Source organism: Leptonychotes weddellii, chromosome 12 (assembly GCF_054177405.1).
Source record: "Leptonychotes weddellii isolate Sample4059 chromosome 12, ASM5417740v2, whole genome shotgun sequence".
In the NCBI taxonomy this organism is placed as follows: Eukaryota; Metazoa; Chordata; class Mammalia; order Carnivora; family Phocidae; genus Leptonychotes; species Leptonychotes weddellii.
In genome coordinates, this window is record NC_138380.1 from 54,161,852 (window position 1) to 54,189,516 (window position 27,665).

A 27,665-nucleotide genomic window follows, 5' to 3' on the forward strand; every position below is an offset into this window, starting at 1 on the left:
TATTGATGCATTGAAATCATAGTGGCTACTATGTGTGGAAGACAAGAGCCAACAAGGGACGTGTGTGTATCAAGATACCCTGCATTTAAGCTCATAAACACCCTCCTTATTAGCTCTCTGGTTTTGCACACATTTTGTAAAATAGACATGATTATTTACTGGCTTACATTTTTATTACTCCAATGCATTATTTTACACACGTGGCTCAAAATTATCATTTTTATCTGTACCCTGATGGGTTACACATACAAACGATTTCCCTTTTAAAATTCACCTGCTTTTCCCCTTCCCTTCTTACTTTATCCTCATCCATCCTCCAGTCCCCTGCTCCCAGGCTAACCAAGTTAGAATGCAGAAATAGAGTGTGCAGCTGTTAGAATTGCTAGAAGTGGGTTAGGCAAGTGGTTGATGAACAGTGACCCATCAAGGACTATAGTTAGCAAAAGGGTGGGGAGACAAGGTATCCAGTTTCCTGTTGAAGGGGAAATGTATCCTGAATGGTAGTAACTGCAGTGAATCAAGCTTAATGTCTCGACAACAGCCACTCATACCTGCACAGTCTCCACCCTCCTCTTATAACTGGTCCCGCAGTTAAATAGCTGTAAAGCACTGTCTCTCTGTCTCCTTCTCCCTGAGCTCCAACAGCAATAGTAGCAACAGCAGCTGTAGAAGCGGCAGCTAGAGATAGGCAGGGCTGTTGCTTGCAGCCGCGCAGATTGCCTCCTCCTCACCACACGCACGCATATACACACACGCACTGCACAGATTTCCAGTATCAACGCGTCTTGATAGAAATGAAGGACTCCAAGAGATGAGAGAAGAGCGTGAGTCATGGACAACAGGTATTTCATCTCTGACAAATCCCGTTTCCTTCTGATGCTTATTGGTATGGATAATAAAATAACCATTTGTGATGCCTAGCCTGAGTGGGAGACTGGAGGTAGCCACGCAGGGGAGGGGAAGCGGGAGTGTGAGGTGGGGAACGGGGATGCCAAAGATGACTTTCAGGCTCCGGAAACCTACATCTCTCAGCCTCCGCTGTTTTTGAGTTGCAAATTGTCAGGGGCGGGTGGGCTGCCGGCAGCCTGTGTTGTGGACTGGAAGTCGATTTCCATCTTTCAGACACTAGTTAGAATGGGCCGTGCGTGGTGGAAGGGGGTGGCAGTCGAGGGGAGGAGATGCTGCGAGCAGAGTTCTTGACGCTCCACTCCTCTGGGGAAACCGAGCTGTGAGGCAGCTTTCTTTACCGAGCCGAGAGCGTGTGAATTGGAAGGGATCCTGAGAGCTGGCTGGTCCCGGGTCCTCTCCGGAAAAGCGGTTGCTCTCGCTTCGGAGATGCGCCCAGCCTTCGCCTGCATCACACTGCAGTAAGTTAAACTCGACACGGTTGGCAATTTGAGTGGCTTCTGGGTTTGTGCAGCGGGGGGAAGGGAGGCTGAGAAGAAATGGCGAGGAAAGTTAGAAAAGCATAGCTTTGAATTCTCCTTGAGATGTTCAGTCGGTTTGTCTCTCTGACTCCCGTCCTAGCTATGCTCTTGATTGGTTTACTCTTGGTTGTTTGCTGACGGATGTGGCTTGTCGGTTAGGTGTGCATAAAGCGCCTAGTCCATTGTGATTTTAGGCAACAGACCTGGCAAAAGCGTCCTACATTTAATTACAAGAGGGAGCTCCTGAAAGTTACTATAATGGGTGATACTTAGCCTTTTCGAAAGAAAATTCGTGAAGAGGCCGCTTAGACTTTCAAACGCTCAGCTAATTGTTCCAAGTTTCATTCCAGACTTACTCCTAATCTGCAAAATAAAGAAGCAATCCCACAAACAAAATGAAACAAAGGTCTTTGATTTACTTTATTATATTAAAACAAAATGTGAAGTAGTTCTCTAGGTAACTGCCAGGCAACAGCTTTGGCGACACTGATGATATGATAAACATGCAAATACTCTCTAGTGGGTGGTAGTGCTGGATTCCCCCAGTTTCTTACTACTGCAATCATCTTCTCCACTTGCTAAGCGGTCCCTTCCTTGTGATTTCAAAGTGGGGGGTTTTTACATAGCCGGCTTTATACTTCGAACCAAGCAGCACTGTGGTCCCTGGCAAAAAGAAGGCTAAAAAAACTTTTGGAAAACTACTTCAACTGGTTGCTCAGATTGCAGATAACAAACTCTTAAAAGGAGGTAAAAACAGGTCAGCGACAGCCAGCCCATTGTAAAGCAAATGACCAAATAAATGTGAATGCAGGCAGAATACTAAAGGTCTCTTTTAGAGGGAAACCAGAAATAATTAATCTAAAAATGCTGGCGTATTTCTAACCAGGTCCTCTTTTACACTGACCAGATTTTTTTTTAATGGAGCGAAGAAGAAAGAATCTCTCAAGCAGAAAGGACATGTTGCGCAAAAATATCAGACCTAGCTGTAGGATCTCTGGAAAAATTGTGCTATTACTATAGTTTTCTCCAAGAAAGATTAATGAAAAAACAGAGAGTGCTCAAAACAAAGTCCAGGATTTTAAGCTGGACTCTTCCATATGCTGTCATAAATTCTATAGGATAAAGAGATATCAAAACTTAGGAACAGCTAGTGAAATGCAAAGTAATTCAGAAATTCTCCATCTTTAGAAAAAAGGAAACTAAGAATCATCCTTATCCAGTTATTTCAGTTTTTAATTGTGTTACTTCGTAACTTATTCCACACACATGTATTTCTTGGTGCAAAACTCTCCGTATAACTTCGTAAATCACTGAGTAAAATATAATCCAGAAGATATATTGTGATAGTGCATGCGTGAGAGTGGTTAAAAACTTTAGACAGCAATAAAAAAAAGAAAAGGAAGCATCTACACAAAAGACTAAAAGAATATGGTTGGAGCCAGTTTGTGAGCAACTCTGGAATAGATCACTACCTGAACCTCAAGTATTAGCTAAAGAGAAGAAAAATCGGGCTAAGAGCCTGAATGGAATTACTAGGAATTTGAATTGCATAGGGATTCATCAGAATATCTCTTAAGATAGAAACATAGGTAGAAGAAGTCGAGTTTTGGGAATACCTTCTTTTCATCATTTGGTTGACCTCACTATAAGCCTCATGGTACACCTCATGTTATGTGTGAGAAGAAGATTTTCAAAACTGTTTTTGAAATAAAGCAATTATTTTAAAGTTTAAACCATTGGTAAATTTTGCTGGGAAAAGTGTCTGAACTTGGCAAGTATCCTATGACTCATGCTTCCCTTGCACACTATGGAAAGAAAGAAGAATTGTAGCCAGACAAGCCAAAGATAGCTGATCTCTCAGTCTAATTCTGCCTGCTAATAGTGACTATGATGTTGATATATAGGCTTGAGATGACATATTAAGAATATCCTTTACTGGATGCTTCTTCCCCTGGCTGGCCTCAGGAACAGAACTGTACTTATGTATGCATGTTGCTGTTGCAATATTCTCTTAAGGGTAATACTTCTAGCCTAGGTGCATCTGCCTGGAGGAAGATCTAGGCAAGAATTTGAAACCTCTTCCTATTGCTTCTCTCCCATTCATGACATTTTCTCTCTCTTTTAAAACACCAATACAAAATCTGACCTCAAGCAAGAATCCTTTGTATTTGGTCACCTTTAGGTATTAATTATGAAGTAGGTTCAACCCCTTGATAGCTCTCTGGTTTATTTGCATGTATGATTTATTAACCATACAGTACATGAATTGTTCACAGTTATTGTGAGTACACAAATGGCAGGTACTAGGTTAAGTACTTTGCAAATGTCTTCTCATTTATGGGATAATAGCTACAGGAGAGATGGCATTTTCTCCCCTTTATAAGAAACTAAATCACAGAGCAAATAAGCAAATTACCTAAAGCAACATATTTATAGTAAATGGTGGGCTAGGATTAACTCTAAATCACTTTGCCCTTTTATTTTATTAAAATGGTGCTCTACCATGTTCTAGTGGAGTGAACTTGTCGATTTATAGGTGGAGAACGTTGAGAGTGCTTGAGAAATCATAACAATCAGGAGAAAACTCCCTGCTCTCCTGCTACCCAAGACTGGATCTCTCCAAATTAAAACTTGAATTGACCCCAAATCCAAACATGGCATACTCAACTATTCTAATTTCAGTGTTCTTCTCTGGCTTCATGAACCATGAGAATGAGGCTGGGGACATCTTTGTCAGGAAGGAAAATGATGGAGTTAATATGGGAGGAGAGAAGTTGAAAGACCCAAAAACCAAGAGGGATAAAGGGAAAATAAGAGGAGGTTTATCATGGTGGGAGACTGGTATGAGAAATTGTCCAGATACTGTGTCCTGAGGGATGCTAAAAAACAAACTCTTTGGACCGAATGTGGGATAGATAGATAAAGCACAGATTTAAACCATCTCTTTAAGTAGTTGTAAGGTCTGAATATAAAAATTAGATTAGGCTTGTCTTCAGATAATCTCCTTTACACTTTTTTTTAAAGAGTAAAAGTGATGATTCAAAGGAATGTGGGGGCTGAAAGGCCTGATGATGACCAAAGAGGTAAAACAGTGTGTGGAAGTATCACTGGTTCTTGCATAATCACTTTCTGAAAATTTGCCAGGAAATGAAAGACCATCTTTAACTGGTGAGGATAAAAACAAAATGGTTCATGTAGGTAAAATCTGAAGTGTTAAGGAGAATAACGTGATTACTGTCACTTGTCTTCTTATCACAGAAGACAAACACTAACAAGGAATAAAATGAAAATGTTATGGGCATAACGCCAAACAATATTTTAAGATTGGTCTTTCTCAGCATGCTAAATTTAAACAGCTGAAATTCTTTTTTAAGTATTATCTGAGTCAACAATTTGAAATGAAGGATTTGTCTTGAACAGGGAATCTGTATTGCCTTGGAAGTTTGAAACACAATGTCCTTGACTCTGTTATTTTTTATTGGCAATATGCCAATCACTACAGAGCAAGGAGCACAAAAGTTATTACCTTCAAAATCAGAGTATAAATATATCTGCTCCATAAGGAAAGTTGATGAACTTTGATGGAGCTTTGCAAATACATTTACATTGTCAGGCCTGATTCTTTGTCATGTCTCTTGTCACTTGTGACACTGCAAGTTGAGGTTAGGAATAGAGTTAGGACAATTAACTTCAAGGGTTGATTTTTGAATGTGGTGTTTTGGCTCTCTTCCCCTTACAGTTTAAAAATAATGACGGGAACTTTTGTTGAGTGCTTGCCACGTACCAGTTGCTTGTATAAGTATCTTGCACTTTAATCTTGACAATACCCTTATAGGATAATCCTATTATCATCTGCATTCCATTTTATAGAGGAACAAACTGAGGCACAAGAGGGATAAAGGACTTACCCGCAGTTCGATATTAGTAGTTTTGGAGCTGGGGTATGAAGCAGAAATTTGGCTCTAGAGCCCATGCTTTTAACCCAAAGGCTCCAAGTCTACTTATTAACTCTTACTGGCTTTTATAACCCTCTACAATTCATGCTATTTGTTTACATCTTTTGTCTCTGCTTACACCTGTCTCTGTGATTTCTTTCTTGACAACTGGATTCCTCTGTCCTTACTCCATTAGTGTTTCACCTTATGATGGATCTTTAAGCTTTTGCTCTAGCATCACAACCTTCCAGGATTCTATTTGGAGTCTACCACTGGCCCAACTGTCCTTTTCTGTTGTTCCGCTGCAACTCGTGCTTGCCTTTATTATTGAATATGCCAGAGAGGACTGAAATAACCTATTTTCTGCATTGAGGAAGGAAACCAAGCCTTATTTATCTTTGGAATGTTAGTGCTGAGCGTTATGTCTAATACAATAGTAAAGCTCAAAAAATACTGAATTCAAAGCTCTAATTCAGTTTCCTGAGGGATCTATAGTTCCAATTCCATAGTTTTTACCCCCCAAAAGACTAGAGACTGGTCTTTCAAATGCAAGTTACATGGTCTGAGACAGATAGTATATTTTAATTAGGTGAACTCATAATTTGTATAAAATTACTCAAAAGATATTTACCACCCCCTGTGGTATTGCATATTTAGAATATAGGAGACAATATTTTGGAATACAACAGATGACTATTCCAGACTACAATATTGAAATTTGTAACAATACCTAATTTCTGGTACTAATGTATCTTGAGGGGGGAAAAAGCAAGTATTAGAATAAATGGTTCATCAAAGATGTTTTGCTTTTGTCGGCCAGTAGAATGAAGTTGTGAAATGGTGCTTTTGAAAAATTGTTTCTTGAATTCTCATTTTCTTTGAGGAAAAGTCCTGAGAAGATTTTGATTTAGTCATAGCTAATAAATATTGAGTCCTATCAGGAACAGACATTAGAAAGTTGACTACCATTAGAGGAAAATGAAAAAATGGATAATGGTGGGAAAATCAATCCCTACTCTCCGTCCCCCAAAGAAATATTTTCAGTTTATGGGATAATTTGGATTTTAGTTATTAATGATATGTAAATTTCTTTCATTAAGTATTCAAACATTATAACAGTGTGAACTGGATGGGCATGGCTATAGGGCTTTCCAAATACAGTATTTTTTTTTTTAAGATTTTATTTATTTATTTGACAGAGACAGAGACAGCGAGAGCAGGAACACAAGCAGGGGGAGTAGGAGAGGGAGAAGCAGGCTTCCTGCTGAGCCAGGAGCCCGATGTGGGACTCGATCCCAGGACCCTGGGATCATGACCTGAGCCGAAGGCAGTCGCTTAACCAACTGAGTCACCCAGGCGCCCCCAAATACAGTATTTTTATTAAAAGTATCATCTTAGGTCAAATAATTCTATTTTACTCTTTTTTTCCTACTTTATTCTCTTTCTAATCCATGCGAATAAGTTGTCAAATATGCAGTTATAACCAGGGGAAGAACAGCAGTGATAAGATGTGGAGATGTGTGGTAGCTATTTAAGATCCCTCTGGAGTTCCATCAATAAAGTTATCTCAGGATGAGAGTAACCCAGTGAAATAGCTGGACCTTCCTTTATAATATTTCTTTTTCTTTATAGAATCTTCGTGATGATGGGATTGTGGTTAAAGGTGTGGAGAAATCAACTCCATCTAAAATTTCTCAGTATGCACAGATGCTCATTTGAATTTCACCATTTCCTTAGGCACTGCGATATAGGGGTTGACATTTATTCTTTGCCTTCAAATTGCCTGTGCTCAAATCTTTACTACTTGGATGACTTTGAGCAAGTAACTTAAATTCTCTGGTTTACATTTCTCTTTGTAAAATAGGGATAATGAACATGATATCCACTTCATCGAATTATGTGATTTAATCATGTGTATAAGAGGCTTAGAACGGAAGGAACATAATAAATACCCAGAAATAATAGCTATTTAGTATTTTCTATTTATTTAGGATGTTGTTTCAGGTAAAAAGTAAAGTGCCAGTAGCAAAGAAAATGTTCTAAGTAAAATCTAAAAGCTGTTTTCATTCTAGTTTTATATTAATAAAATTCGAGACTCCTACAGCCTATTAAATGTTGCAGTAAACATCTTCTTTATAGGGTCATCTCTATTTATTATTTTGCCCAAAAGGTTTTTATTGAATTATTAAAAAAAAATGGTAACTGGTAACAAAGATAAATTAGATAACACGTGCAAATACTTCCAGGAGAGTGGTTGGCGCACAATCAGCCCTTAGACATATCAGTTCTCTTCCCTTTAGCTATCACCATAATGTGAGGCCTTTCATTTGTCTTCCTCTGACCATCTTAAGAGGTAGTCACAGCCATCATCCATTTAATGTATAAAGTGATATTCTGTTTTCATCTATATCGACTCTTCTCCTATTTGTACCTATGCAGACTGGGAAAAAGATGATCTCTTATATGAGGAAATCTGTTATTGCCTAGATTGCCTCCCTTTGAATCATATGAACTGGAAAGGAGGAAGAAGTGGAGGTCCTGTGGAAAAGCATTTCAGGATCCTTGACCTGAAAACAGAACTTCAAGCACAAAAGATGAGTTTGTAGTTTATTCAGCAACTTGTTCTGCTGAGACAGAAAATGTAAGGAAACCTTTTTTTTTTTTTTTTTTTCCTGGGCTTTTGACCAAGGAATCCCTTCGCTGGTTACTTAATGAAAAGAAATAAAGACTGGGGAATTCTCGCTTGCCTGCTTTTCTTAACATTGTATTTTAGTGATCCCAAGTTATGCTCAGCTACTTCTGGGAAATTTGAAGGTTCATATGAATAAACACAGTTATTAAAACTTTTACCTTAAGAAACAGAACTACTAACACCATGATCCTGTGCTTTATTTGATTTCATTCTTTAGTTATTGATGGGCTACTTTGTTTCAGGCAATGTGCCAGGCTCAGGAAAGGAAAGGGTAAGATAAGGGACAAATTCCTACAAAACTCAAGGTACTTCAGTGAAAGACAAAGACAGACAGAAGCACACACACCCGAACGAGGAAGCAAATACATGATTTATTGTTGTTCTTGTAATAAGTGCTATGAAAGAGACAAAGAGCTGAAATAGAGAAGAACAGAGGTCCTATTGACCGGGGAACAAACCGGTTTCAAGACTCATAAGAACCACTTCCACAGACCTGCCCTCCATTATCCTTTTTTTCATTATAGAACAAGTTTCTGGTGCTGACAGTGAGCAGAGGAGGATTATACACCTGAAGTAGTCCTAAAACCAAGACAGATGAACTCATGGTGAATCAGAATTTGAGCAAAACATTTCATTCAGTCAGAAACATGACTCCCACATTGCTATTCCCCTTACCTTTATATTACAGGATTATTCAATTTGTGGCAGCTTTTAAAGATTAGAAAAATGCAAGGACTTAATGTTGCTTAGTAACTTGTGTTGCCTGTCATTTTGGGTTGCACATAAACAACTTGTGACTTCCCCACACTTGTCCCAAATTACTAGAATTGAAACAGAGCACACAAGCTGATGAGTCATTTTGCTATCCTGTTGTTCTTAATAAGAGTTCTGGTTACCAGGATGGGTGCTTTATCGTTACATAATGTTATTTGCCACCCCATATGTCAGAACTTTCTATTTGGCAAATAGAGGTTCCTTCCCTGTCACCCACTGAAGAAAGCATAACATAACAGCTATTCAGAGCAGGAGTATTGTTGTGTTTGGGTTCCTGGTTTTTTGAATGTACTCCAAACTCCATCAGACTACATAGTGAAGGCGAAGTGGTAAAGGATTTTGACCTTCATGTGGAAATTATATTTTAGAACTATTAATGCTTTTATCATTCAAGCTACTTGCATAACTGCTTGGTGGTACATTTAGTGTTCAGGTAACTGTATTATCTTTGTAAGAATGCTTTCAAAGCAAAGCAAAACAAAACAAAACAAGGGTTTCAATGTGACTATAATAATATTGCTATCCTTTATGGTTAGACAGTGTTTTCTAATTCTTAAAATTAGAAACTTTATAAAAAAAAGAAAGCAGTAAGATTCTGTTAGATTTGGTGTATATGTTGGGGTGCCTGAGTGGCTCAGTCGGTTAGGCCTTTGGCTCAGGTCATGATACCAGGTCCTGGTATCCAACCCCACATTGGGCTCCTTGCTCAGCCTGCTTCTCCCTCTCCCTCTGTGCTCTCTCTCTTTCTTGTGTATGTGTGTGTGCACTCTCGAATAAATAAAAATCTTTAAGGAAAAAAAAGATTTGGTGTATATGTCAATAGTGTGGGAGTATGATATTGATCAAAATCTTTTCTCCACTACTAAGTGTCAAAGCTATATTGGAATTAGCACCTATGTCTTACTTTGGGGAGCATCCTGGATAAAGAGAATGTGCACACGCTATTTCTTTAACATTTGTTTTGCTGATCCTAATGAATCAAAATCCAAACTGTGTTAAGACATAAGGAAAAATTGTTTGAGGAATGCTATTATGTCTGTTAAAAGAAGAAAAGGGCAAGAAAGGTTTCCTTATCTAAACATTAAGCAAAATTAAATAGTTTTCTATTTTAAGGACTTCTTAACAGTTCTTCAGATGCAAGTGTATGTTGGAATCTCTAGGAGTCGGATTTAGTACAAATTTCCCTAATCTTATTTGATCACAGAATCCCTTCTTTTGGGAGCATCTATTAATATCTCTTTGAAAACCTCAGATCACAATTTACTGGTCTCTTGGCATTCAGTCATTCATTTAAAAAGTTTTGAGCATCTCTCATACGTAAGAGTACTAGGTTCTGAAAAGAAAATTATGACTAGAACCTGGGCCTGACATTAAGTAGCTCCTAAATTGAGGGTTAGAGGAAGACTCATGGATGTAGAAATTATAAAACCATGGGTTATGGGCAGTGCTTAGAAGAGAGATGGGCAGGAAGCACATAGTAGGCTGCTATAGAAGATGAGAGTAAGAGAATAAGAAATTCATTACAGTTAATTTAGAATGAGTTGGGTCTTGAGGGAAGGTAGTCAAAAAAAGGACAATAAAAACACTTACAGGGCACCTGGGTGGCTCAGTTGGTTAAGCGACTGCCTTCGGCTCAGGTCATGATCCTGGAGTCTCTGGATCGAGTCCCACATCGGGCTCCCTGCTCAGCGAGGAGCCTGCTTCTCCCTCTGACCCTCCCCCCTCTCATGTGCTCTCTCTCATTCTCTCTCTCTCTCAAATAAATAAATAAAATCTTTAAAAAAAAAAACACTTACAAAGATGTATTTAGAAATCATGATTATTTTACTCTCATGTGAAAACTGTACTCTTTTCATTCATCCAAGCATAACTCTTGAGTGACTAGTTGGCTAACGTGAATAAAGAGATGGGAGAGCAAACTGGGAAGAAGATATAAATTTGGTGATACAGATTGTAATTGATTTCTTTGAAGTAGATGTGAATCCCTGGGAAAAGAATGTAGAGTGAGAAAAAGATAATTTAGGAACAAATCTTGATGAATTTTAATATCTTTAGAGTATATTGGAATAGTTGGGATATTAAGAGTGAAAATGAATTGTCACAGAGGAGGAAAACAATAGCAGAAATCTGTGGTATTCCAAAGACTAGGGAAGAACATCCTATAAGAAAGACAATGTAATCATCACTGCCAGATGTTGCTGAGAGGTTGAGATGAGGAATGAAAAATATCCAGTGGATTTGAACACAAGGAGATCATTGGTGATTTTAGCTAAAGATGTGTTGCCATGGTGACTGGGGTGAAACCCAGGTGAAAATATGTTAAGGAGTGAGTAGGAGCTCCGGAAATGGAGATGGGGAGTGACTCATTGAAAAAGTTTGTGTATGAAGGTTTGAAAAAAAAAAATTGTTTCTGGAGAATAATGGAAGTTTGAAGGAGCTTTTCTAAGATGGCTATTTTTTAAGCATGTCTAAATATCTATGAGAAGTCCAAATGATTAGAAAGTGTGTTCTCCTTGGGTTGCTTGGATGGCTCAGTCGCTTAAGTGTAGGCTCTTTATTTTGGTTCAGGTCATGATCTCAGGGTCATGATCCAGCCTGTGTGGGGCTTGGGGCTCTGTGCTGGGCTTGGAGCCTGCTTAAGATGCTCTCTTTCCCTCTTCCTCTGCCCCTCCCCCTGTCTCATGCACACACCCTTTCTCTCAAAAAAAAAAAAAAAGAAAAAAAGAAAAAAGAAAAAAGTGTACTCTCCTTCCTTCTTTTCTTGATGGGGGTGAAATGTTGTGTGGTCCCTGCCCCCATAATGTATTGAAGCAAAGAGAAAGGGCTCCAGCCCCCCTCCACACCATGTCTTTGGTACCCACGGCTTTCAGTCCACCAGTTATATCCTCAAGCATCAGGACACGGGTTACAAAAACAAAAACAAAAACGTAGCAGAATTTCAAAAGTAAAGGGATGTTTGATGGGTACCTAAAAATGTGGAATTGAATAGGTTCCAAGACATGGAGTATGAGTTAACTTTGACCAGCAGTAATACCTTCTATAGAGAAAGAGGGGATGAGGGAGAGAAGGGAGCAATTTGAATAGGTAGATAGGCTTTGTAGTGCTAAATTGAGGATAATTTTGGAATTTAAATTCTCTTGGCAGAATTTGAACAAAGTGGAGAGTTAGAAGTTTTCGGACAAGGTTGGAGAAGTTATTGACCAGAGGCATTTGCTAGGATCTGGGTGATATTAGGGGAAGGGGCATTTGAGTAGATGGTCATGACTTTACAACGATTAACAGTTTACATGAATACGTGATTCCTTTCAGCAGCTGGTGATGTGGCATTGAAAAATAGGGAGCTCATCTAAGATGTATTGTTTTACTTCATTTTGCCTTTTATATTGTCATCACCTAATCTTTCAGTATCATGTCATCATCTTTATCACTTCTTCAGATTTAGAGAAATTTGGATGAAAATTTTCCTTTATCTTATCTCCTATTATCATTATGATTGATTTTAAAGTACATAGGTTGACAAGTCAATTAATAGCCTACAGAAATTCTTAACCACCTTACCTTCATTGGCATTCCACTCCATTCCCTGCTAACCATTGGTCAATGACTCTATTCTGAATCTTGATATCTGAAACTTCTCATCTTTAAAATCATGAATTACAAAACATTAATCACCTGTTCTCTCCACCTCCCACCATTCTCCAGTGCCTTGACACACCTTGTTCTCTTCATGACTCAACTCATTCACAATCTCCTTGCTATCCCGGCAACTTAAATAATTCTTTTGCCCAAATCTTCATTTCTTTGAACTCTTTTCCTTCCATTTTACATCTGGCAAAATCCTTACCCTTTCTCAGCTGAGCAGTTTGGCTTTGCTTTTTCACTTCAATGCTATTGAAAATCACAAAACTGTGAAAACTGGTGTCATAATAAATTTGTGATCTCCCATCTCAGTCTGACCCTGGTAATACTTCGAGGTGCCCATGTTTTATTTAGGAGCCTTCTCTTAAAGCTCTGCCACACATGTACTTGGTGTTTCCTTAAGAAAAGAAGGACTTAAGTCTTGTTTCCCTCTTCCTCTTTGTGCCATTTACTTTTATTTTTGGAATTGGCATTTAAACATTTTAATTAAATTTAGATTTTAATTAAAAATTATGAATATTGACAATTACATCCACCTTTCCTCCCACTGCCCCCCTTCCCAAACTCCAGCCTTTAGACAAAGTTTCATAACAAGGCCCCTCTTTATCTTTTCAAGAATGTCTATTGCCACTGTATTCTCTTCCGATCCAATGTTTCTTTGACATTAAGCTAGTTAAAATATCCTTTCTGTCAGTGTTCCTTTCTTACTTTACTTGCATTCTTATTGTGCTCTGATTCTTTGTTTTCTTCTGTGATTACAACAGTACGTGGTACAAAACAGGTACCAAAGAAAACAAAAAAAAGCAAAAACAAGAACAAAAACACTGAGTGAATAAGTGAACCTTGAAAATGCCTCTTTCTTGATTGAAGATGTTGAATCATCTCATAAAGAATTTCCCTGGGTCATCATTGTTTTTCTCTTTCAGTTTACTCTGTTAGAGCACTAAGTGACCATCTCTGTTCTCTGAAATACTATACTGTTTCTTACCTCCTCTCTGTCCATTTTTCAGTATAGTTTGCACTGATTCGGAACAAGTGACTGTCCTTTAGCATGTTTTCCTCTTCATACCCAGTAGTAAAAAATATATTTGCTTACACTGAAAATAATATTCAATCACGTTATTCTGTTTTGAGAGAATGAGGTTATTCTTAATTTGACCAAATGCAAATAATTGGTGCTTTATTTCTACAATATTAGCAGTTTAAGTTAGATTTAGGCATTTGTTTTATTTGTGACACAATCTGTGAATTGATTACTGGCATTCAGTTGTCAACCTGGATATAAAGAAGTGGAAGGATCAGAGTTATTTCCAGTATCTGACATGAACCAACATGGAGACTTTGAGGGCTTTATTGGAAGTAAACAGTAGGCTAAGAGGTCACACATGTGGAGAGAATAGAAAATAATCTATTCTATATTCTGCACTGCTATGTCACTTTCTCAGAGTCTCATTTAAGCGATGATGTACCAATGACAGTGAAAGAAAATATTTTTCTCAGCCAAATACTTATTATGTTTATTATCAATACTTACTATAAGGAGTGTGAATGAATGCTTATAAAAGGTTTTTATCATGATTTCTGGGTGTAATTCATGAATGGTGGTCACCTGCTCAGATTCTTGCTTTCCCATAGCCCTATCTTCCCTCCATTCTTTCCACAGAATCAGATAACAACTAATAAAATAAATGAAAGCATTTTTAGGGGGAAAACATGATTTATATCAAACCTTCGTTTCAAAGTGGATTTGTCCACAGTAGTACACTAGTCTACCTCGTAAGTATGTGTTCTACACTTATATGAAGTTTTAGAAATTATAGAATTAGGTTGTCCTTGGAATAGCTTTTGGATTTCTGATATTTCTTTTCTATATAGTTTTACCTAAGCAATAAAAGTAAGGTTAGCTGTGACCTAAAAAAAGTATACTCAGTCATTTTGCTAAGAACACAATATGGTATGTGCCCTAATTAATTTTATTTGTGGGATATTAAAAAGTCTAACTTCACAAGGAAATGAAAACCATGTGGAAAGAGATGACTTTCAGACTGGGACACTCTCAGAGCTTATGATTGGGTAAATTCTGATAAGCTGATATTTTTAATGCACATATGTTTGATTTTTCCTTTTTTTTTTTTTAATTGGTTTTAGCCATTAAAGGAGTTTATTCTCTATGATATTTATTCCAGGCCAAACAGGAAAAAAAATTGAAAAATTAATTTTCAGTTTGTAGAAATGACTTCTTTGATAGGTCTGAGTTGAAGACATTGGAGGTCAAGTTTCCTTTTGCCTTATGTTGTCCAGATTCCACTCATTCCACACTTTTTGTTTTTGTAGGATCAGGGTGGAATTTTATTTTCTTATTTTAGGACTCTTTTTCTTCTACTCTCTGTTTTTGATTGCCAAGAGACTAAGTCCAAACAATTCATTGATTCCTGTGAAGACTTGTTTTTTTGTTTGTCAGTTTTTTATGATGAACAAAACATTGGTGACCTATTACTACCCAAAGAATCCTCATTCTCTCTTAGTTGGTATGCATTGCTGTTTCTTTCTTTTTTTTTAAAAATATTTTATTTATTTATTTATTTGAGAGAGAGAGTTGGGGAGAGGGGCAGAGAGGGAGGGAGAAGCAGACTCCTCACTGAGCAGGGAGCCTGACACGGGGCTCGATCCCAGGACCCTGAGATCATGACCTGAGCCAAGGGCAGACGCTTAACTGACTGAGCCACCCAGGCGCCACTGTACCTCTGTTTCTTAAACTGAGTACTGATTTGTGAAATGTGCTTCTTCTCCCATCTACTTAAGGGCTGAGGAAGAATTTCCAAATGGGGTGTGTGGGAGGCCATAGCCAAGCCTGTTGCACTGGAAGTTTGGTTGCCTTGATGAAGCACAAGCAATAAAACACAGAAGTTTGAATACATCTATGGAACAGCAAGGCTGTCACTAAAAGGAAGAGGGCTGGTGTGCTGGTATGGCCCCACACCCAAATGGTTATAAAAGACCACAATCCCACATTTTGTACTGTGCTGACTGGGAGGATTCCTTCCTCTGCGTGGGATTCTGGTAGTGTTGAACTTTGGCTAAGCCCTTGTGTGGAATAAAACAAAGCCTCAGGGAACATCTACTCACTTGCCTTCTTAAGCTTGTGCTTATTCTTCGCAAGGATTATGTGCCAATGTAATTGTAAATCAAAGTGAAAGCCAAACAGTTGAGTCATGACCCTAATTCTTGCCATTTCTGGACCTTGCACCAGCTTTTTTGTTCTAACCAGCTTAGAGTCAATGATGTTATAAAAATGATTTTACTGAGCTGGCTCATAGATTCATGGCCACTTCCTGCATAGCATCAGCACTTCCTGGTTTCTACAATTGGAGGGTGTTCCTCTTTGCCCATGTCTTACCTACCACAGTACAAACTATGTAGTCTTATTAAATGTTTTAAAAGTCATTAAGCTTAGAAAAATTCTAACAGGCCAGTAAATATTACAGTTACCAGCTCTTACTTACTTTTCTTCCCAATTTCAGTATTTAAATAAGAGGGCTCAAACACTACCTACATGCCAGCCTTGAAACATTCTAAGTAGTGGCCTCTCCTCATAACTTTCAGATGTATGGCTCCTTATTCACACAGAGATAAAAATAAAGATGGTCAGTTCTTTGGATTTAAGATACCCCACAGGAGTAGACTCTTTAAGGGCATGGCAGATAGGTATTGAAGTCCAAGTTGATATAATGGTGCAGAAAATTTCAACACTGGCATATGGAACAAAGGAAACCTAGGTGTTAGGAATAGAATCTACTCTATCGTGCTTACCCTTGGGACCTCTGTGCCTCCCACTAATTCCTTAGCCAATTATACTTTGCCATCATATACACCTATACTTAAATTGGTCTTAAAATTCATTAATAATTTCCTAATTATCAAATGCATTTACTTTTTTACCAGTTTCTGCTATCTTTAGCTTCTTTTTAGAATTTGCCATTTTTGATAGCTTCACTCATTTTTGCAAACTCTACTTTGTTATTGGTAAGACTGCAATCCTATAGTGTTACTTCTATTTAGTCAAGCTGTCAAAAATATTCAACGACTACTGTTTGCCAGGCACTTGGAAAACAGTGCTAACTAAGCACATAAATAGTTTCTGTCCCCAGAGACTTTATAGCTTAGTGCAAGTGATTGATATTAGTAACTTATTATTTGATTTAATAAATATATTTTGCGTACCTACCTGGTGCCAGGTTCTGTCCTAGGCATCAGAAATGCAGTGTAAAAAGAGTACATGGAAAAACTTATATTTTCATGGAGGAGATAGAAAGTAACAAATATTTAATATAGTTTTATATATAAGTGCCATGAAGAAAAGTAAGTTAGGGCAATAGGAAAGGAAGTGATAGAGATTGGGTGCTATTTTAAATAATGTACTGTTTTAGATTTATTAAAAATGTCCCATTCTTCCATGGACATATTACACTTGAAATGCCTTTAACATATCTGAGAGGTGTTGTTAAATAGGCAGTTGGATACATGAGGCTGAAAAGAAGTTTTTGGAGATGGAAATGTGAGAGTTGTGCATAGACCTGGGACCAGGAGAGATCATGTAGGGATGGAGAGTAGATAGAGAAGAAGGTCCAATGCTGAGCCTTGGGGAAAACTGACATTTTGTGGGTTAGAGAAGGGGTGGAGGAAGTCTGCAAACGTAGGTAAGAGGGAAGAGCAGGAGAAAGCCAGGAGAATGTACACTTCCCTGGATGCCAAGTACGTAGTCAGTGAGAAAGGGCTGTTGAAATATGTCACTTGTTACTGAGAGGATGAGCAAAACGACCATGGGTTGATCACAGGATTGGGAATGTTAGGGCTTTGTTGATCTGGAAAAGGGCAATTTCAGTTGAATGGTGGAGCACAAGTTAGACTGAAGTAGACTGAAGTGAGAATTGTTGGTGTTGAAGTGGAGGGAAAACAAATCAGGTAACAATATAAATCAATTGGAAATTGCACCTGAAATGAATGGCCCAAATATAACAGTATTATTTGTCCTCGTCAAGAGGGTTTGAAAAGCTTAATGAAGAAATGATTGTAAACTGAGGTCAGAAGGATGAGTTGGTAGCAAAAGTAGCAAAAGTAGAAAAGCTTGTAAAAAGACTATTACTGCAAGCAAACTTGAGGACTGAAAGAAGTTCATGCAGGTTGGAGTAGGTATGTCTGAATTTAAAGAGGAGTCAGAGGGCACAAGACTGTTTTATCTTTAACCTTAGAGCAGTGGTCATAATGATTAGAGGGAGGTGGGGATATGTGGACCACATTACCTTTTGGTGAGATTGCTCTGACTGTACTGTGTATAGGGTGAGCGGTAAGTTGGCCAGATGAAAGTTGGGTAAGCCATTGCTAAGCCGTCTTGGTAATAAAGGCAAGTGATAAGCTTAGCCAGCATTACAATGGTAAAGGTGTCAATGGTGAGAAAGATAAATCTGAGTGATATTTATGAAGTGGAATTGATAGTGCTTATGACTCCTTCCTACATAGGAGGAAATGCAACAGAGGAGGCAAGCACGACCCCTTAGCTTCTGGAATTCACGGGAGAGAGGCAGTGTCTTGGCATCCGTCGGGAGAGAATTAGAGCAGAATGCCACTGGTTTGCTGTTACTTTTGTGGGCCTTGATGGATTTAGTTTATGCATGTTGAATTAGAGGGATGTGTGAACCGGTTTCATCTGCCGACTAGACTTTTCTATCTATATATCGCACTGACTCCTCAAAAATATTATTAAAACTGAGTCTATCTTCATCCCTCTAAAATTTCTCTCTCCCAGAATCCCAGACTCAGTCATCTTGAAATGTTTTTTCTTCCTAGTACCTTCTCAGCTTCTGTATCAGCAGACTCAATTTCTATCTCTTGCTCTTTCCTGATTGTTCTCTCTCACATTTGCCCTTCTTTTCCGTTTTACCCATACTAGGCAATTTCAGACTCCTTAATTTCACTTGACTGTGCTCTTAGCCTGCTACATGGTCTTTTTATTTCCCAAATCATCCCTTGCTTGACATTTTTTTTTATCGTATCGGTTTTCATATTTAAGATTCTGATTTCCCCATATCCTTTCTCAAAATAATTCAGTGTCTCTTCTATTCCTTCTAAATAAGCTGTAGATTCACTTTGGTCTGGTGTTCACTCTTAAAAAAAAAAAAAAAAGAGTCTGTAGAATTTTTCTTAACCTGCCACACTGGAATGCATTGATTAGGAACTGCCTGGGTTAAATCCTGACTTTAGTACTTACTAGTTGTGTGATTTTGGCTGAGTTATTTAATCATAATTTTCTATTTTTCAAACCAGATTAAAAATAGCAACTCATTTACATGGTTGTTTTAAAGTCTAAATCCATTAAATTCTCTTAGCACAGTCCCTGGCACAAAGCTAGCACTCAATTAATGCAGCTTCTATTATTATTCTGTAAGCCTCCCACTGTGTCCCCTCTATGTACACAGGCACATTTAACCACTTTGTGAGCATGCCATTTATTTCTCTTTTGTGCCATTTTATACTCCTTGCGTTCTTCTGCCTAGAAGGCTTTCTCCTTCCTCTCTTGGCACCTCACAATGTAATTTCTTCCCGTCTAAATCTGTTCATCTCTTCAAGGACCAGCTCTTTTCTCTCCCCAGGAAGTATTTTTTATGTCACTTTTTTTTTAGGACATATGCCTGTCTTCCCCAGCCTGACCCCTCCCCAATCTCGGGTGTGGTTACCCAATATTTTTATGTATTTTGACATCTATCTTATCAGTTCCTCCTATATAGTTAGGTATGTAGCTTTCTTGCATCTACTGCAGGGTGGTCCTTGAGTATGGTCAGTTTATTTGTGCAGTGTCTATAATTTTTGCAGTATTAGTGAACAAAAGATTGCATTGTTCCTGGGCAATTCCCTCAGTTGCCTGTGGATATTCTTTCTTCCTTCCCACACAAACTGGTTTTGGCTCTACTCCTCATCACGAAACATCAAGTTACCTGTCCCAGATCTTTTCCTTAAGGACAGGAGCTTTCAAGTCAGCAATCTGCTAAACCCATCAGGGCTAATGTGCTCTCAGTGCTATCAGGAACTAAGTGCATTTAACTAAGCCCTTCTGGCAACAGTGGCTCTGCTTTTATGTTACAAGTTGTTAGTTTTGTTTTGTCTTGTTTTTCTGTTAAACATAATTTGAAGGAAGCAGCTTTAAGAGAGGTAACTGAGCACCAGCTTAATACCGTTCCACTCGGAGATCTCCAATAATTGGCTTCTTTAAAATAATAAAAAAAAAGTGAAGTAAAATATTTAGTATCTTTTCTGTTTCCTGACTAATTTCCTGTGGTTTAAGTTCTGCCAAGCCATGGCCTTTGGATTATGAGCTGCCTCTTTTTAGGATGTTCCAAAATCATGAATCAGGATTGATTCTTATTTTATTCATCACTATACTTGGTGGTAACTTACACAGCCTGAGATGAGGGTTTATTTTTCCCCTCTGAAGGCTTCAGGGATGTTTTTGTCAGTTGGAAATGTGGAAAATGTGCTCCAGGAGCAATAATAAATTGAGTGCTGCCTCCAAAAGTCAGGCTGTCAGGGAACATATTTATCTCCACATTTGGGAAGCAGAGCAAAATAAGTACAGACCTTTTAAAAAACCTGTGTGAAAACTTTCTAAGGTAAGGGAGAAGATCAATCTGACATGGCTTTATATCCACTTTCTTTATAATTTATGGCCTACATGGGTGTAAAGAATACTCTAAAATCCATGATCATTCAAAGATGAACATTGTTTTTTCCTATAGTAATATAGTACTGAGGACAACTTGATAGTTAAATGGTTCTGTTTCATTCTGGAGATATCATGATATAAGAGAAACAAATAATTGTATTTAAAAAATATTTTCCTAGGTTTGCCTAAAGTAGAAGCCTGTCTATTTTTGTCAATAACATGTTATTGGAACATGGCCGAAGTAATTTGTTTACGTATTATTTATGGCAGCTTTTGCACTACAACTAGCAGAGTTGTGTAGTTGCAACAGAATCCTTTTGACTCACAAAGCCTAACATAGTTCCTCTCTGGCTCTTTTTATTATTATTGTTACTGTTATTTTTTTTATTTTTTATTTTTTTTTACAGAGAGCGTGTGTGCATGAGCAAGTGTGGGGGAGAGGCAGAGGGAGAGAGAGCATTTTAAGCAGGTTCCATGCGCAGCAGGGAGCCCCACACGAGGCTCCATCTTACCACCCTGAGATCATGACCTGAGCCGAAATTAAGAGTCGGATGCTTGACTGACTGAGCCACCCAGGCTCCCCACTTACTGTCTGGTTCTTGAAGAAAAAGTTTGTTGTCCTCTAGCCTGGAAGGAAATTTTGTCACAAAAGGAAGATTCTACTCTTTTTTTCTATAATGACATTAATAAGAAGTTTGCTTTAGTTGTGAGAGATGACGGGATTGTAGTGGGAGCATCTATTTATTAATTGGTGGTCTTACTCTACGGATTTATTTGTTTGTTGGGTATAATTGGATTTAGAATAGGGCTAAAAATGAAAAGACAATAAATTAATGTATCTGCCTCATCCAACTAAAGCATTCAGTAGGGTCTTAATTGGATATCACAGAGTTAGGTATTATTTGCAGAGCTACTGAGTCTGCATATGTGAGCAAAATGTCAATTAAATTTCAAGGTTCGGATCCCCTCTTCTTCTAAGTGGTTTCCAAAAAGTAACTCTCCAATTTGTTCAGCAGTAGGAACAGTGACAGTGGTTAATGTAAACCATATGGCTTTGAGTGTAGACTCCTAGGAAAAACTGTGCAGATCCTATCTTTACCTATTTCTATCACTTCTGCCTCTATCTCTGTGTGAATGTGTGTGTGTGTGTGTGTGTGTGTGTGTGTGTTCATCCATCTTAAATATTTCTTAAAGAAACTGGAAAATCTGAATTTATTATATATTTCATGTATTTACATATTTAGCCTATCCTAGCACACATTAATATTTAATCAAATATTAGCACTGTGCTAGGTGCTAAAGGAGAGCAAAAAGGCTTCCTAACTTCATCACGTTTTCATATTTGAGGAAGATAGACATTTAATACAGTATAAACAAACTACATATGTATTTCTTTTTTTTACCTTTTTATCTGAGAAGAAAGGCACAAATAATAAGTGTATGGCTCCACGAAATGTTCACAGATTGCACACACACACACACACACACACACGTAACCAGCCCAGAACAAGATGCAGAACATAGCCCGCAATCCTGATGGTGTCCTTTCTTCTTTGGCCCCATTTTCCAAGGAAAACCATGGCCTGACCTCAGAGATTCAAATCTGAGGTTCTAAAACATTGAGTTTCTGATACTTATAGATTGGGAAATCTGCATTTCTGCCCTCCTTTGAGAAGTCATTTCTGGCAATCCTGAGCATGTGCAGTCCCTCGAGCCAGTGGCCTGCTGAAGCAGGAGCAGCTAGTTGTCCCTAAGGGAGGGTGTGGTCTCTCTGGGCCCCCGTGGCTCACCTCGGTTTTGTCACCGGCCTGGTCTGCTGACACAAGAGCTTGCAACATTTGCCTTTTTCCATCTCTTGATCCCAGTTTCAATGTCTTTGTGCTTTTGACCACCCCGAGCCTTTTGTATAACAAGGTAGTATTATATTGCATACAATTTTTTATATAATTACATATATATATTATATATTCCTATTTGTTGTACTTATTTCTTTATCTAACACATACACATTAAAAAACACATACAAATTTAACATGTTCCATATACAGAAGATAAAAGAGTTTTTGTTTTTTAAGATTTATTTACTTATTTTAGAGAGAGATTGTGCACATGAGCACATGCGAGCAAGGGGAGGGCAAAGGGAGAGAGAGAGAGAATCTCAAGCAGACTCCCCACTGAGCATGGAGCCAACATGGGGCCCAAACCCAATCCCATAACCCTGAGATCATGACTTGAGCCAAAATCAAGAGCCGGCTTAACTGACTGAGCCACCCAGGTGCCTCAAAACAGAGTTTATTACAGGGGGCCATGATGTGGATAGAAGAGTCCCTCAAGCTTCCCCTAATAGAACAGCAATTTAGCTAAGATGAAAGTAAGAAGTTAGGCAAAGCCAAAATGAGAGGTGAAAACATATCCCACGAACATATCTCTATACGTTTACAAGTACACTAAGTACTTCAGTCTAACAATCGTATCAATTGATTTTCCTCCGTTTTTATATGCTCAAAAGTGACATTTCACTTTCCCATTCTTAAAACTTCAGCCATCACCTTCTATTGAATTCTCAGATTGCCATGGCCCATATTTTATATAGAAACATATAACAGGAATTATATGTTATAAACACCTTAAAACAGGAAATTCAATGCTGCCTATCAGCTTATGAGACTACTCCCCCCTTTTTGCTGTTGTGAGAGAAGTTTTGGTCCTTGGGTGGAATCTAGAACCTTAGTGTATACTCTGACCTTCCAATATCCCCCCTTCTTGGACTAGCTTCTCAGTTATCCATTTCATTCTTGCTCTTGCTGTCCATCCATGATTCCTCTTTCTCTCTAAAACTCTCAAATATACTCATATTTAGTTTCTGTCTTTTTACCTCCAAAACCCACTACTCTCTATTTTCATCGCTCCCATTTGAGACCACCAAAATCTCTTGCCTAGGAAACATCTGCTAAAGTTACAACTAAATTATAGAATGAATAAATTATGGGAATAAAAGACACAGCATGAGGAATATAGTTAATGGTATCATAATGACGTTGTATGGTAACAAATGGTAGCTGCACCCTTATTGAGCAGAACATAATGTATAAACCTGTTGACTCACTGTGTTGTACACCTGAAACGAATGTAACACTGTGTGTCAACCACACTCAAATAAAAAAAAATGACTTTAGAAATACAAAATGGACACATTTCAAAGACTTTATTCAACTCATTAATTAGTGAAGGAGTTAGTAAAATGTCAGAAATTATTCAAAAGAGAAGTAGAGGATGTGAGATTTATAGAGCTATCTAGTTAAAGGAATAAAGAAATTAATTTACTAAAAGATATTAAGTTGTTGGGACACATGACTGGCTTAGTTGGTAGAGCACGTGACTCTTGTTCAGGGTCATGAGTTCAAGGCCCACATCGGGCGTAGAAATTACATAAAAATGAAAAAAATAAAAATAAAAAAAGATATAAAAGTAGTTAAAGTCATACTAGGCAATAAAAAATAACATTTCAGGTATGGTATACAAGTCATTGGAGTAATTTCTTTTGGACAAAAAAAAGCAATATAAAATTTTCTCAGAGAATGATCGTTGGCATTTCACTCAGTTCTAAAGTTAACCTTCATTCTTAGATATTTGCAACATATTCTGATCAATAGTAAATAGGAAGTTGAACAGAGGTATGTAACCCTAGAAAATCAGAAAATCTCCAGTTAAGTTATGTCTGGTATATAAAACCCAGCCACTAAATTAAAATGGTACCTAGTAATCCTTTTGCCTATTCCCAAATGCAGGCCCATGTTTATGACCTAATTGTTCTGCACACACTCTTAACTCTTAACAGATTATAGGATATATTTTAGAATTTTTTATAAAATATTTAGAATATTTACATATTCTAATAGTTACGGAAAACCGAGGATATTCTTTTGACAGTTTTATTACATAGAAATTTAAAACAACTTTATAAAAAATAACTCAAAATCAAATGTGAGCAATTTGTTGGGAGAAAATACTTTTTCTTTATATAATAGGTAAAGGGTTAGTTCCTTCAGTGTTCAAAGATGTACAAAAACCAATTTTAAAGATTTCAGAGCCATGGAAATAATTCAGGGTAAAAGCAATCAATTTGCATTTCATTAAAATCAAGAAGTGATTTTAATGGCCAATCCTATGAAAAAAAGCCTAGTCTCAATTGTTGTCACTGAAATGAAATGAGGACCACACTCCCCCCACCCCCACAACCAAATAATTCAAAGTTTGCCCATCAGATTGGCAAAATTTAAAAGCATTTAATAGTACCCAGTCTTGACAAGGGTATAAGGAAATTGCTCTCCTACAACTATCAGCAATTCTATAAATGCTGTGGAATATTTGGAAATCATGTTGTTGTAACTTATTAAAATATAAATTCCCTATCATTTTTGACCTGACAACATCATTATTATTTACTAGAATATAAAGTATATGGTACTAGACTATAAAGATAAAGGTACTAGAATATAAAGAGATATGATAGAGATTTTTTTATTGCAGAATTATTTATTATAGCATGAAACTGGAGAAATAAGAGCAAATAACATCAGTAGGGATATGGTTGAGTAAATTATACACCCATATTGTGTAATGCTCTGGCTATCATAAAGAATGAGTTGTAATTGTCTGTACGTCCATTCCATTTTAAAATCGTTGAATTATAGAATGTGTAGCTATGATCATATCTTTAAAAAATAAAAACTAATAGCAAAGCTGTATACCCTATATATGAAGAGGTTGTATAAGCAGAGAGAAGTTATACACAAAGATTTACCAGTGTGTAGATTAGGTTATGAGATTGATATGAGGCTCCTAAAGACATAGTTAGTTTTGATAGTTTATCATTTTGTTAAAAAGAACATTAATTTTACTATTACACATGTAATTTTAAATTACTATACCATATTATATAAATAACTGCCCATATGCTCAAAATCTCTCAAGGGGCTTATTATGGAATTAGAATGAAATCCAAACCTCTTACCCCTGTCTAAGTCTCCTCTAATTCGGTTCTCCTTACTGCTGCAACTTGTTCTTGAGCAACTCTAGCACTCCTTAGCTGCATCTAGAAACAATAGCCAATTTTTAGTTTATTTTGCTAAGTTGCAATTCTTTCTTACCGTAAAGCCTCCACACTCACCAGTATACCCTCTGGCTAGAACCACCTTTCCCATATTCTGGCTGAGTCAGTTTAAATATCACATCCCTAAAATTGCCACTTTGATCCTTCAATAAAAATTATGTCCCCCAGTTATTAACTTGTAAGCATTCTGAGGAATGTAGTTTTTTTTCCTTTAATAGAATGATGCCTGTGACTCTCAGAAGTACTAAATGAAGATTTTGAGTATGCTGTGCAAAATGAGCTAGATAAATATTCAGTAAATATAATTTTTAAAAACTAGAATCCTATTATTAGAGACAACAAGGATCATGAATACAATGTCATTTATTACTTACATGAACGCTACTGGATTATTTCACTTTAAAAGAATTTCAACTTGTCACACAAAAGTCTTATGTGGTAAGATTATTTCAACATAGGGTTAATTTACCGTGGAGAAAATGAATGCTCTTCCTTGATTTTTCTTCCCAGCTGTAGGAGCTGTTAGTATGAAGGTTTTTGTTTGATAAAAGAAAGGGAGTTTCACAAGTTTGTTTAGTAACATACCTATTTAGAATCGTAGGCATATTCTTTAGACTTTATAGCCCTAGGTCATTTCAGATAGGGAAAAAAAATGGTTTTGGCCCATTGGATTAGAACCTTCTAAAGACATAAATATTTAGATAGACTGCAAGGAGGTTCTGACAAGATAAAGTATGAAATATCCAAATAACTTGGAAGAAGAGTTAAGTGTTTTATATTTAGGGAGCAAACTCCCATCTGAAGTGATAGAAACAGTTTATCTCTTTCAAGTGATATATCTAAGCACATTCTTTAACTGAAAGCAGAGTGAAAGTTTACCATATTAAATTGTTTCAAAATTAGACTTGGCTAATTTAACAGAAACAAATCAGGCATGTAAACAGGATATCCTTTACCTTAGGTCATGAATATTTTGAAATACATTAATATAGATCATTTTTGTTTGTCATTATTTGGTAAGAGTTACATTACCTTGAGCTGTGATATGTCTTGATACATATTACTTCTTTAATAAAACGATATATCAGGAATCTGTATGACATTTTGTTCTGTCTGGTAATATGAGGCCATGAGTATATCATTTATTATTATCAAATAAAAGCATGGATTTTTGAGCCCTAGAATATAACAATTTATAGAGCTGTACCATTTATTTTGGTGGTGGTGTTTAAATAGATGTTGTTGGTTTTTGATACAAAGTTGAATGGCCTGGGGGTTATTATTATTGCGCATAAGCTAAAACCTATTCAAGATTCAGAATGAATTCAATAGGAAGAAAGCCAAGTTAGTGTGTGAGATATTTTAAGAGATCACATGGGATAAACAATAAATACCTATCTCTTTCAATTTTTTGTACCTGAAAAAATGTAGTTCATAAGGACTTTTCATCAGCTTGCAAATTAGGCAGTAAAATGTGTAGTCATAGAACTATTCTTCTTGTGATAGTCTTTTAAAGCTTCAGTGAAGGAACATTAGTGCAATTGCAAAAGAGAAAGATGAAGCAACTGGTAAAAGTTTTACTCTACATTGCCATTTATGAATGCAGATGAAATAAAAGAAGTGGAAGTGTTAATTTCTGAATTATTACTGGCATGATCTTTTTTTTTCTGGTTAGCTTGATTTATAGATTAATATGTGTAAGGGTCAGACATAAAGAATTTTTGTTAACAGACTGCATATGTGCCTATTTCATTGATAAAATATTATTGGCTTTTTCCCACCTTTATTGGGCATTCCCAGAGTCATGGTAAGTTAGACGGAATAAAAATTCTATTTTTGCCCTACTGTAAGGCACAAATACGAATTCGGTTTTGAGTACATGCTCCTATAAACTAGTCACTGGGGATGCAAAAAGTCATAAAATGATAATCAGTCCTCAAAGCTAGGGGTTTGATTTAATTCTCCTATATATGATTTTCCCCCAAAACAAATCAGCATATTTTCAAAAGCTCCAGGGGCCTATTTTTTGTGGAACTCGGCACTGTGGAGAGTTATTTAATTATTTCTTGGGAACAGTTTAAAATGTGAAGTTACCTCAGTAAATAAACATTTATTAAGCATCTATCACAAACTTGGTTTTGTGGAGAACATTCCACAACAAAACAAAAGTATTCTAAGTTATAAACTACTGACATACAAAGCAGCAAAGCTGCACACAAGGGTGATAGTGTTATTTCCCAAAACAGATTGTCTCAAAAGAATATTTCAGTAGGAATGAGACTGAGAATTTGGCTGAATTTCAGCAATAATATTACAGAGGGTAAATTACACATGTGAATCCTCAGAGACTTCAGTGACAGTTAAGTGGTGC

The 27,665-nt window shown here is 37.1% G+C and overlaps 1 protein-coding gene and 1 non-coding gene across 2 annotated transcripts in view; both read left to right on the forward strand.

The window, feature by feature from the left end:
- Nucleotides 1–396: 396 nt before the first annotated feature.
- DGKB (diacylglycerol kinase beta) overlaps nt 397–27,665 on the forward strand; it is a 480,803-nt gene continuing 453,534 nt past the window's right edge. Inside the window, exon 1 of the mRNA XM_081800920.1 lies at nt 397–842. The gene's annotated coding sequence lies outside the window, so the exon portion shown is untranslated. The remainder of the gene's footprint in view (nt 843–27,665) is intronic.
- LOC145716661 (small nucleolar RNA SNORA57) lies at nt 11,581–11,732 on the forward strand. The gene has a single exon (XR_014139467.1). It is a non-coding gene; the product is annotated as a small nucleolar RNA SNORA57 (small nucleolar RNA).